This window comes from Gallinula chloropus, assembly GCF_964237585.1.
Source record: "Gallinula chloropus genome assembly, chromosome: 3".
Classification (NCBI taxonomy): domain Eukaryota; kingdom Metazoa; phylum Chordata; class Aves; order Gruiformes; family Rallidae; genus Gallinula; species Gallinula chloropus.
Genome location: NC_140087.1, coordinates 65,337,311 through 65,350,026, shown reverse-complemented (window position 1 = coordinate 65,350,026; position 12,716 = coordinate 65,337,311).

Genomic DNA, 12,716 nt, shown 5'->3' with positions numbered 1-12,716 from the left:
CAGAGGGCTCCAAATTTTAAATCTAGATCTCTTAAAACTGAACTATACTGAATGCAATGCATGCAGGTTTAATTACATCTTCTGGGTTTTTGGTGATAACATGCATGTGTTATTGATTGAATGGATTAAACTCCAGCTGTGATTGAAATGACAAGCCCAGTGAAATCCTTTTTTATTTTCATCATCCATGTGGCAAATGGGTTCAGAACATAGTTCTCCTCTCTGCCCCTAGAGAGCTAAGTACATGTGTTCCTTCTCACAAGTATACTCTGATATGGGGGGGGGTGGGGGGGTGGGGTGGGGTGGGGAGGAGAGAGTTCAGCATGGGAACCTTTTCTCAGTGTTGTTTTGATCTTGTGATAAGATCGGTTTCATTGGCAAATCAGGTTGGGGAAATCACAATGCAGATAAATTTAGTGATAGAAAACAGATCTGCAGTAAGATTAAGGGCTTTAGAAGCACTGCTATTTACTGTACTGATAACCAAAACCCTTTTAATTCCCAAATTTAAACAAGATAAGTATGTTACATCTGCACCTGCCTCAGAAGATTAATTTTTTTCCAGCACGTGAACTAGAAACACAGTTTAGTCAGGCTGAAAACCAAAGTGCTCTTATTATCAACAACTTACGTTTCATTATTGCAGACTTATACTTTGACCCAATTTGCTATCTTATCAGAACAGCTGAAGGGCTAGTGTAAGTCAAGAGTATGGTTTAATCTGAAAATATAGCTTAAGATATTTTTAACTTTATAAACTGATCACCAGAAAAATCATTCTGGGCATTGATGTGCTCTGGTGTGCCAGAAGATCTCACCCAGTTTGCTCCTAGCTATGGCTGGGGCAGATCTTGTTAACCACAGTGCTTTCTGTTGTTTGCCCAATTTCTGCAGTTTGTTCAGTAATACACCTCAGGTCTGCCCCTGGCTGCTACTGAGGAGACAGCTTAAATGGGAATTGCAAATACCCAGCATGTATTAGATTTTGTCCACGGTGAAATCTGGGAAAACATTTCATAATGTGACCTATCACCTCATTATCTTAATTTTTCATCATCAGCTTGAGGTGTCTCAATAAGTCACCCAGAATATGGACCAAGATTTAATACATGTCCTTCTTTCATGGTTCTCCAAGCTGTTTTCTTCTGGTTTAATTAAATACTTTATTTTATTACATTGAAAAATAATATCAAAAGAATATAGGTTCCCTGAGGGTTCTTTCTGCTGCTGCCAAATGCTTTGTAAGCCATCACTAGGAGAGCAGTGTCAGTATGATGTATGGTGCTAATAGATCAGCATGATGAGGTAGAGCTGAAGAAGAGAGGGCTGGGTTTTTAAGAACTACTGGTCTTTTTACGTTCTGATTTCTAAGTTAATTTCTTTGTGAAGACCTGGCCAGTGTGGTCAGATTTATACAGGGCAATTAGCAGAACAAAGTATTTCAGGCGATCAATTAGCGTGATACGTTCTTGTGTAAATTTTTTCCATAGCTATTTGAGGTGGCTCAGGGTCCTTTTGCTCCATTCTCAGCAGTGGTAAAGGAGCTCAGTTTTATGGACTTACGGCACTGCACATCATTTTAAGCTTGTAATAGTTTGACTTATGAAAATGGTACATAAACTCCTAAGTGCTTATGAAAATTTTATGACAATTCTCACTGAAAGTCAACAGGATTTAGAATTTCAGATGGCACTAAACCTTCTGAAAAGTATACATTACTACTGTATGTATTCACATCTTACTTGTGTTAGAAATGCCAATGGTCCTAGAGAAAGGACTTGAAGTAGACCCATTAGTGAAACAGTAATTTATTACACATTCTTGCAAGAGTGGGTGGCCTAACAAAGTAGGCACACCTTTGGTCAGAATTTGTAGCACTTTTATACCATATCCTTCTTCAAAAATCATTAGGTTACCTCATACACGTATACATATTCATAACCTGTCCTACTTCATATTAAAATGAGTTCCAAGAAGTGATTTCCATAAACTCCTCCCCACTGCGCCTGCGCACTGCTGTTTGGTGGTGATCGTTGAGGGTCGTGGGGATGAAGTCGGATGGCTCCTCTTCATCACCGCAAGTAACCTTCTGTCTTGTGCAGGCTCAGTTACCCTTTGACTCTGGTCCAAACTACAAGTTTGGTTTCAGCAGTTTTGTATACCTTCAAGGACAAGGAGGAGCTTGAACTAGTTACAATGAAATGCTTTGCCTGCATTTGTGACCAATTAGAGACAAGCAAGGAATTCATCGAACAGATAAGGAGGAGGGGGGTACTGGAACTTGTCAAAGAAGTCATTTTATTTCCACAGAGCACATAGTCCTTGAGTGTGTAATTTACTTAAAATATGGTGTTAGACTCAAACTTATGTCCCAATTGGTGTTTCTTCTTTATCAGTGAGGCAGAGTCGTTCAAGCGAGGCATTGTTTATGGGAGGTCACCGCTATGGCACTTCAAGCCATCCTGTTAGCAAGTCTTCCTTAACCCTTACAAGTGTCTTAATGCAATATTTCAGCAATGTTGAGACCTAAGTCCACAGCTTTCCCACCCCATCACCCATTACTTAGCAAATTAAGCTTTAAGTGGGTCTCCAAGCCTGGTCAAAACCGGCTGGAGTCTTCTTTTTTGTCATGTGCCATCATCATGGTGGAACTACTGGGTTCACTGGGTTCACGCATGCGTGAGCTTCCTTTTCTAGTACTTTCTGTGGGGAGGTGGTGAGGGAAAACTGCGCATGTGCATTTCCAAAAGCACACAATTAGGTGAACGAGCACTGGAGCAGCAGAAAATGGCTAGCGTTGGTGAGGATGAGACCCCAAATCCTTCCCCGAACTTCATCCTTCAACTCCAGGAGTGGTAAGGTTTCCTTTCTATAGCCAGGCAGTAGGGACAATGACCTTGCTATGCCTATAGTGGTCTATTGTTCCCCTACCATTAGACTTTTGGGTCATCACAGCCTACCCAACATGTGCGGTTTCACCTCCCAGAGCAACCAGAGAGGTGAGTGTTACTGAGACTGAGAGGTCTCTTCAAACTCAGATAGTTGGTTTAGAAAGAATCAAGGTTTTCCTGTTCTGTTATTGCTTTACTTTTAGGCAGAGGACCCATGCTTCTCGTTGCAGGATTGCAGATGCCGTGGCGGTGTGTGAACGATGCCGTATGATAGAATTCTATGCACTGTTAGGAGCTCTTGTTATTTTGGTTTTGGTTGTGGGTGGTTTCTATTGTTGTTACAGCTGTGTACACCAATAAAGTTCAGTTTTGTTCAGTTAACCAAGAGTTTCTATATATCCTAAATTCTTCTACAGAAAATACAATAACCCTTTTCAATTTGCAAAAGCAACATTTCCCAGCATTTTCCACACTTGTAAACCTGGTTTCACATTTAGAAGATCAGGAGTTATATTTTTTCTTGGAGGACCAGTCATCGTAGGTCTCATCAGTTGCCAGGTTTCACACACGAGGAGGAAATGTGAACATCCAGTCAAAATTTGCTTTTTATTTTCAGTGAAGTCTTATTTTAGTCCAAGTCAGCCCAGTTTGGCTGTGTGTTTTCTCAGATCAGAGGTTTTTTTCAGACCAGTGGGTCTCTGTTAACCACCAGAAATGTCCCAGGAATCACAGCACTCCTTTATCATTTCAGTCAAACGTAAACCATAGTGTTCATTAAGGCTTTAAGGACCAGCTGCAGACCACTTCTCATTACATCATGCAAGTTCAGTCCCAGTTGTTTTGGCTGAGATTTTGTGGCTGTTAGTATAAGATGAGCTTGCTTTGTGTCTTTGTGTACCAGAGTGCCAAATGAAACACGCGGATTACAGGAGAAGGGTCTTGAAGTGCACACACATGTAGAAGATTTTCTGAGCAAATATCACTGATGCTGACTGTATGGTACAGTGGAAACCCAGGGGAGGATGACTTCTAATAAGCAAATAATCTAAAACACACCTCTTGTTATTTAGAGTGGGATTAATCAGCAAGGGGCTTTTAAAATTGAGGATGCCCTTTTCATGAGCTTTGAACTGAAATCCTGGAGCCATAACAAACCTCACTGCAGGCAATAATAGCTTTGGAGCATGAACCTGTCTACAGAGTAGGTAAGATTAACTGATCAATTTCAGCTCATAAATCAAAACCTGTTACTGTAAAAACTTGTCGTGGCTGATTTTTGAAGGTCACAATCTGCTATGGCAAGAGAGAGGCCTTCCCTGTGAAAGGATGGATCATAACTGAACCAACATGGAGAATAGAGAGGCAAAAAGAAGCTGGCCTGACACTTGCTGAATGTACCAGCAAGCCCTTTAGAGAGCACGTGAAATGGGTCCTTCTGCATCTTATCTTAACTAGTTTAGCTCTTTGGATATGTTGATAGTTGGCTTTTTCTGCTGAAGTTGTGCTATTGCTTAAGATCAACCTGAAATAAAGAGTTCACCCTAAGTAGCTGAAGTATTTCCAAAGCCAGTGGATGTATTGTCTTTACTATCCTGGGTGAAATAGATGGAAAATCTGAAACCATGGTGCTTTGTCCTGACAGGTTGGGATGGATTGAATAAAAGGGAGCGCCTTCCCTTGAGGCACCAGTGCTTTATTGGTACCTCATGTGCAAGCAGGGGATTTATGCACAGTAGTTTTCTCCAGGTGCTTTGCCCAGACTTCTCTTTGCACAATTTTGACTGTTTGCAGGAATGCAACCCTAGCTTGAACAATACAAGAAAAAGAAGACACTGGATGATCTGATGGCCTCATCTGGATCAGATCACAAATGTTCAGATCATCAAGAGCTGTGGCACAGAGGCAAAGAAAACAATACTGGGGTTCTCTGGTGCTGAATGATGTCTCTTTATGGTGATCATATTTATTCCTGGTACAGGTTAGAATCTGAAGGGCTATAGAAAAATTGTTACTATATGTCATTTTAAAACAGTGCAAATAACACATTTTCCTTATATTTGCCATCAGATTTAACTACTCAGTTCAGGCAAAGTGACAATCTTGCATTTGTTAGAAACGATTTCTGATGGGAAGACCAGAGCTGGTCCATAACCTAAACCCCATCTTACAGTTCACTGCTAAAAGCATTATTCCTCTGACAATTTATGACATGTGATGGCTTCACAGGGTAGTGGCTCTATTTACAGTGTGTTCCTCTGTATTAAGTGCTGCCAGCCATCTGTAAAGTGCTTGTTATCACCTGCTTATGGGCATTAAAAGGACTGATGGACCAGATTCTCCTCTGCCTAGAAGCCCCTTTATATCACTCGGGCTGGTTTAAAGGGACTGTGAACTGCAAGTAATATAATCTATTCCTACTTTATGGTACATCTGTACTTCTGTGTTGTGTAAAGGACCCCAGAATAAATGAAGATGAGGTCATTGGGAATCTGGTCATGTTCAGCTGCAAGGTGGACTACTGTGAATGCCAGTCCTTAAATCCTAATCTTTCTGTGATGTATCTTGCCTGCCCTGCAGATGGGGAACACAGCACGCAGAGGGAAAAGATGATTTGCCAGCAGTGTGGGGAAGAACCTGGGTTCTGTCACCAGAACCAAGCAGAAGAATTTAATGCCTTTCAGGACTAAAAGTGGTGGTTTCAGGACAGAAAGTGGGGGTTTTGGCAGAAAACAGATTGGTTTTTTTTTTTTTCTTTCCTCCTGAATTCACATCAGAAAGAAGTAAATCCAACCAGAATGCATGGTAAGACCACCAGAGGAGTTGTGGAAACCGCAGGAAAATCCATTTGCATGCCTCTGGCAGGTTCCCTGGCACTGCAGCCTCTGGTGTCCCAGGACAGGGGACAGTTTACATGGCTTTTTGCTTTGGAAATGTTGGGCTCCTGACTCCTAGCCTCCCAAGCAGTGGGGAGAGTAGGGGCTGTCAGAAATTTGGGAAGGGGCAATGCAGGGAGACCAGGCTTTTGAAGGAAAAATGCCTGTTTGCTATGGTTGCTTTGGCAAAACAGGTCCATTTCTGCACAAGATTAATTAATTTCTGAAATCTTGATGAAGTGAGATGTTTCTTAAATTGTCCTATTGGTACGGCTTTCGTCAATCACTTCCTGGACTTAATCACCCAAGAGTGCTTCTCTCTCTCTCTATCTCTTGCTTTTGGCTTCTAGACACACTAAGGGGAAATGCTTCAGGAGATAACTGGGTTTTTTTCTGTCAGTTGCTTCTTTGTCTCTCTTATTAGGTTGTCTCTGCATTGCCAAATTTTAGTACTCACTGATCATTGCTCTGTCATATCCCTCAGGTTCAGGGAACTAAATCTACACTGTACTGACGCAGGAAGGTTGTACATGGAATGCATCGGCATAGCATTGGCTTGTCTGGAAACTGTCACATACCGTGGTGGTTGCGATTCCTGAGGGATGGCAACAATAGAATTGATGTAAAAACATGTATAGTTAACCATGATACGTCTATGGAGTCTTCCCTTTGATACTGTGGGTAGATCAGGGGTGCTCTGTAGTGCTTTGCACAGTGGGGGGGCTCAGGAATACTAATATGAGCATTTTTGTTACTGGTTTGAAGAAGCTGAATGTCAGATCCAAAGTTCCACAGGTCAGAGTGAGCTCACCCTGGCTGTGCACTGCTGGGTAGTGCCTCCATCACTGCAGCCTGTGTGCCACATTCCAGCTCTGCCTGCCTGGTGTATGAGTGTCCTGAGCCCCTCTGTCCAGAGTAAGGGACTGGGGTCCATGAGTACAGAGATAGGAGCAGAGGACAGGGCAAACCAGTGGAGTGCACAGAATGAAGCCCCACCAAATGTCATTCTTTGGTTTTCACCCTTTGGCTTCACCAATGGAAGGTGAAGTAAAAAGGAGGTAGGAAAATGCCTGCAAACATTCCTTTTTTTGAAATAATAACATTCTCTTCCTGCAGTGTTGCCCATGGTGAACTCTATTAAAGAGTGGCATACAATAAAACTTTTTACACCCCTCATTTGGGGATACCTGTATCTCAGCAGTAGTTGAAGTGGCAAATCAAATGTTTGCAATGATTGGGAAAGGAATAGAGAACAGAAATGAAAATGTCACTATGCTACTGTGCAGATCTGTGATTCACACACTTTGATTGCTGTGTGCTGTTCCCCTTATTTCTAAAGGATATATTAAAGCTGGAAAAGGTTCAGAGAAGGGTAGCGAGTATAGAAGTGTTACTATAGATATGGAGTGACTTCTTTGTGAGGAGTGACTCAGAAGACTGTGCCTCTTCAGTCTAGAAGAGAGGAGAGGTGGGTACACAATGTCTGTACCTCTGGGGCATCTGGGTGAGCTGCCTGTTCCCTGTGGGTGGTATGTGAGGCCAGAATCTGCCGGCCCTGAATGAAAGGGGTGACTTGACCAATTTCCTTCTTCTCTGGTTCTGAGTTGCTGTAGGAAACCCTGAAGCCTGGCTTGGGTGCTGTAGCAGTGGAAGTCTAGTTCATGTTTTTGCAAATCTATAAAAGTGCCTGGTCTCCTGCTATTATATCCTGTTCTACTTATTGCCTGTTCTCTGGCTGCTTGGACAGGGAGGTTTATGAATATAAATTCTAGAGATGTCTGGAAGCAACATGACCATTAACTTTTTTCTTGCCTGCCAGTTCTTTTCCTCATTTTCCTTTTAAATTGTGCTAGTAAGTCCCCTCCAAGCAATTACACCTGTGTGTGGCCAGCATAAACAAAATGGAGGATCAGTGAGCTGGAAGGTAAGGTCAAAGGAGACAGAGTTGTCTTTTCTGCATCTTGTGAACGTTATTGCCTCTCACTCAGAAGGGAGATTAGTTGATTCTGTAATCAACAGTGAGGTCCTCATTGCGTTCTACTGCTAGTCCTTTACAGCCAAGCTTATCTTTTGATTATTATAATGTGCATTTTTCAACTTATGACTGTGATTTTTGATTCTCCAAAGGTTTGTGACTGCAGTGTGGCCTGCCTTTCAGAAATGCTGAGAACTAGCAGGTACTCCTGCATTCTTTGGGAAGTTTTCCCTTGAACTTCTTTCAGAAATTTCTTTCTGAATTTCTCTCAGAAACACTCATCATTTTTGAAATTATGTTACTCTACACAATATAGAGTCCTTCTGTCACTGCAGCATGCTTTCTTTATCAAACATCACTTTTCCCATGGGTAATGTAGAGGTTGCCCACAAACCCGCTTCTCATGGTGTGGCTTGGTTGTAGGATCCTGGTTTTGCATCTACTCAGGCAGATGTTACAAGCCTGAGAAATGTATCTCAAATTTTCCTCAATTTGAAAGATAGCTCTGTATTCTGGAAAGAAAGTAAAGGGAAATGTGAAAATAAATTGCATGGGAAAGGATGCATGCCCTCCCTTGCAGCAGCAGTTATCTATGGGTTGCTGTATAGCATGTGCAGGTCGGGTAAATCCATCTCTCAGTCCACGGCCTTTGGAACAGTTGTGTAGCAAAGAGTGTTACTGTTCACGGTTGGTCCAGGGGTCAGTGCTATGTTTGAATCCCCCACCTCTCTGCCAGTCACTGGAGAAACATCTGGGAGAGCAGGGAGTTCAACAAGACTAAAAGGCAGCTGCCCCAGTGCTGTCCAGTTGATCCATATTAGTCTGAGTGACAGCATACCTTAGGGACTGGACAGAAACAACAGCCTGCACCATCCCAAGCGTCCCTTATTTTGCTTTTGACAGAGCAGTTGTGTCTCCTCCTGCTTGGGATGAAGAGTTCTTGCCCTGATTAATAAATGTACAATCAAACCACTTGAACATTTGGGGGAAAAAATCCATTTCCCATCCCTCTCCCCTACCTGCATCCCTGCTGATTAACAGCTTCACCGAGCTGCATCCTGTCCGTCCCCTTCCTGTGTGCCTGGAACAGCTCTCCCTGGGTGGTTGCAAGCTGCTCTCTTCTCATTGGATGAATAAAACATCACGGCCTTACGTCATGCCAAAATCTGCCTGGCTGCACTTTTTTAGTCTTCTGTTTGTTTATTTATTTATCTCTGGTATGTGGCACTAATCTAATTTAAATGGTATACTAAAAGCTGGTGTTACAGAGTGCATTTTTTCCCCCTTATTGACAGACTTTGGAGTACTGCTGGGAAATATTACAGCATGTATTTTATTATTCAACGTGATACTGATGTAGAAGTTTCCTCATTCATCTTTCACCATTTCTCTGACACTCACTGAATTTCTTACCTGCAGCCAGTATGATGTCCCTTAGAGAACTGTTATTACAATGTATTAGATTATACAAATGTGTTGCTGCAAACCAGTGTTTGGGTTTTGGGTTTTTTTTGAGGGGATGTGTTTTGGTCAATAGTTTAACTCATGGTCTCTATCAGAGCAGCTAAGTCTGTGCTTTTTTGGCTGTGTTGAACACTGTCATTCAAAAAGAGCATCTCCTGAAAAAAAACAAAAGTATATTCAAGACACAGAAGTGCCTTCCTCCTCTGCATTTCAGCTAATATGGAACTTTTTTGTATACCCTAACGGGAAGAGAATGAGCAGGGTGTTGTATGACTAGACAGACTTTTGTGGCCATCTAGTTTTACATCCATGGAAGGCCATTAAGTTCCTGAGGAAAAATCTTGTTTATGGCTGTTGAAAGCATTTAATCCCAGATACAATGAAAGAATTAATGTGTTTCTCAGGATGTTCTTGTTCTGCTGAACAAGAGGAAAGGTAGTTAGACCCAAAAGTCTAGCCCATGGTTGAGAGCAGGATGATGAAGCTGATAGATAGCCAAGACAGGTCTTAACAGTGGAATATGGCTCAAGTAAGGTGAAATCTTTGCTGGTTTGTTAATACAGGAAGTACATATGCTGTTAACGGTTTGGGTCAGAGTATTTTGATGGGGGGGGGGGGGTTGGGGGGGGGGAAGGGAAGGGGAAGGGAAGGGAGGGAAAACAAACCCTGAACCCAAGAAACCAAAAAGCCTGTGGGTTGGGATAAGGATAGTTTACTAGAATAGCAGAAAAATAAATATAACAATGGTGACAGGACTTTAGAGCAAAAAATATAGGAAACTGGTGATTACACAATGCAGTTTCTCACTGAAACACACAACTCAGGCCGTGCAGCCCAGAACCGTCCCAGAACCGGACCATCCCTGAAAACCACATGTCCTGAAGCGTCCTCCCCCCCCAGTCCCCCTTTATACTGAGCATGATGCAATTGGCATAGAATACCCCCTTTGGCCAGTTCGGGTCACCTGTCCTGGCTGCATCCCCTCCTTTCTCATTAGTAGGGAAATATGAAGAATATGATTGCTTGGCAATAAGTAGAAACATCAGGGTGCTGTCAGCACTGCTCCCATCCAAACTCCCAAACATGGCATTCCATCTACTGCTAGAAAAGAAATTAACTCCATCCCAACCGAAAACCAGGACATTCACTTGACAGAACTCTCCATTGTGCGCTAATTAATCACATACTTTGCTCAACTACTGTCTATAATTTGCTTGTCTCTGGATCTTTTCCTGGTTCTTTGTCATCCTTTCCCATTTGATCAGGCCTAAAAGTAGGCTTGTATGTTTTAGTGGAGCAGTAGGTTTTGTGTCTTTTTTAGGGACCTCCCTAGTCTAGGTTTGAGCCAGATAGCATCAGATTTAGGTAGGAGATCCAGTTTCAAAAGCAACTTCAACCAGTAAAGGTCCAGTTTACCCATCCTCCAACATGCAGGGAGAAGAGATCCTACTGAGACATTCATAGGACTGGGGAAAATGTGATGATGCTATTGAGGTTTGGGTCTGATCTCTCCAGTCTTCCACAAAGTGCTTAGTGCTAGTTTAGATACTGTCAATATATAGAGACTTTTGATGCTCCCTCTATATGTATACATATGTTTGTATATATGTGTGCATATAGATAAGAGAAAAAGGCAGGATTTGTTCTTAAATACATAAAGTTCATTTACCAAAAGAATGGTGTTACTTACTTTGGAAATGCACGCTTCAGCCGATGCATATGGGACAAAGCAGAGCAACCAGTGACTAGGCTGAATGGGGTCTTGCTTTCCTCCCAAAGACATAAGGGCATGAGGGCAAACCAAAGTTATGGCAGAAGCGACCAGAGCACTGCACTTTTTTGGTGGGTGCAAGCCTTGTTCTTTGTGTACGTATCAAGTTGTGGTTTTTATTAATGTTAGACTTCGAAAGCATTTGAACTGACAGTGGGTTTTTTCTAAGTTGCAGAGGTGTTTAAACTGAGGTCAAGAAGACAAGTGAAGCACTATGATGGTTTGGTGGGACCAGGTCCAATTTGATAAGAAGAATGAAATGACTAAGCATGTGCTAAGCTTTATTGCTACTCAGTGCATTATCATTCCATTTGTGTCAGTGTTTCCATTCTAAATACCTCTTCTCAGGGGAACTCAGCTGTACATCTCATTTGGGGCTGGGAAATTCCATTTAGAGAATGGCATTAATTATTTAAAAATACGTATTTGCTTTTTAGGTCAAGATTTTCAAAGCAGTGATTTGCAATGCTTGCCGCGAGACAATTCAGAGAGGCCTGATTTTCAGGTGGTCACTGGAGATAGGCAGCTAATCAGAAAAATAATAATCCTCCCTCTCTGCCCACCCCATTTCCAGATGCACTTGCTCTAGTTAAGGTTCTGAAATACTCATATCTGCGTTCTATTTTTACTCTTTTTTTTTTTTTTCATGTTGACCAGAAGTTCAGGGTGGGTAGTTTGATTTATTTCTCATGAAGAAATGAAAGGCCTGAGATCAGAATGTGACCTGGAGTAATATTTGAACTTCTTGTAGAAAAAAAGAGGTGGCGTTTACTCTCATGTCACTGCTGCTGTTCACCACGTCTGGCTGACTATCCTTAGGCAGTGTTATCTATTTTATTAGATGTATTCATCCACTTCTGGGTATACTTAATGTGAGTTGTCCTGCAGAAGACCAGGGTATCTTAATCCACATGCATGTTTGTCAAAGCTCATGTTATTCTTCCTGTACAGTCCATATATCTGTGTCCCTTCTCACACGTGTGTGACAGCATTGCCACTGCTAAGGTGTTGTATTTTCTCACCCACTTATGTTCCTGACCAAAAGGACAAGCTGAAGCCCAGAAGAATGGAGGGCAATCACATAAGGCCTTGCTTCTGGCAGCACAGCAGGTAGCCATGGTGTTTGCAGTCGTTCCTAAATACCAGTGTCTGGTGAAACCATTAGGGCTGGTTAGGTTACCACACCATGTGTAACAGGAGAACCATTTCACTGGCTGTTGGTGAGCAGAAAACCCCCTGGCAGACAGTGGCACTGTGGGATAAACTACAAAGAACCCAATGTAGCTGATATTATGACAGGCATTGCATTTTTTTTCCTGAGCAGTGGAGAAAGACCGTAACCTCAAACCATCAGAGATAGCACACGCAGCAGCTCTTTGTGCGCAGCAGAAGCAGATTAGCAGATGGCATTTTTTGTCCTTAATCTATGAAGCACATTGAAAATTCTGGAACAGATTCATGTGCCTTTACAAAGACAATATTGTGCCTTGTAATGAGTCTGTTTGACCACACTCAATAACATTTGCTTTAAAGAGGGTGCTAGAAGAAGCCATTAGCCAGTGTTATGCTGAGCAGGCCCATGCACAAGTTCATTATACTGGAATTAGAAAAAGCTCTTCTTCAGGGTAGCTGCAAAAGAAGCATTTGCAGCTTGACAGATAACTGTAGGATGTTATTCTGCAGGGAGCTTTGAGACTGGAGGAGTGACATGCTGGCTTGTATATTCCATACTTTGAACTTGA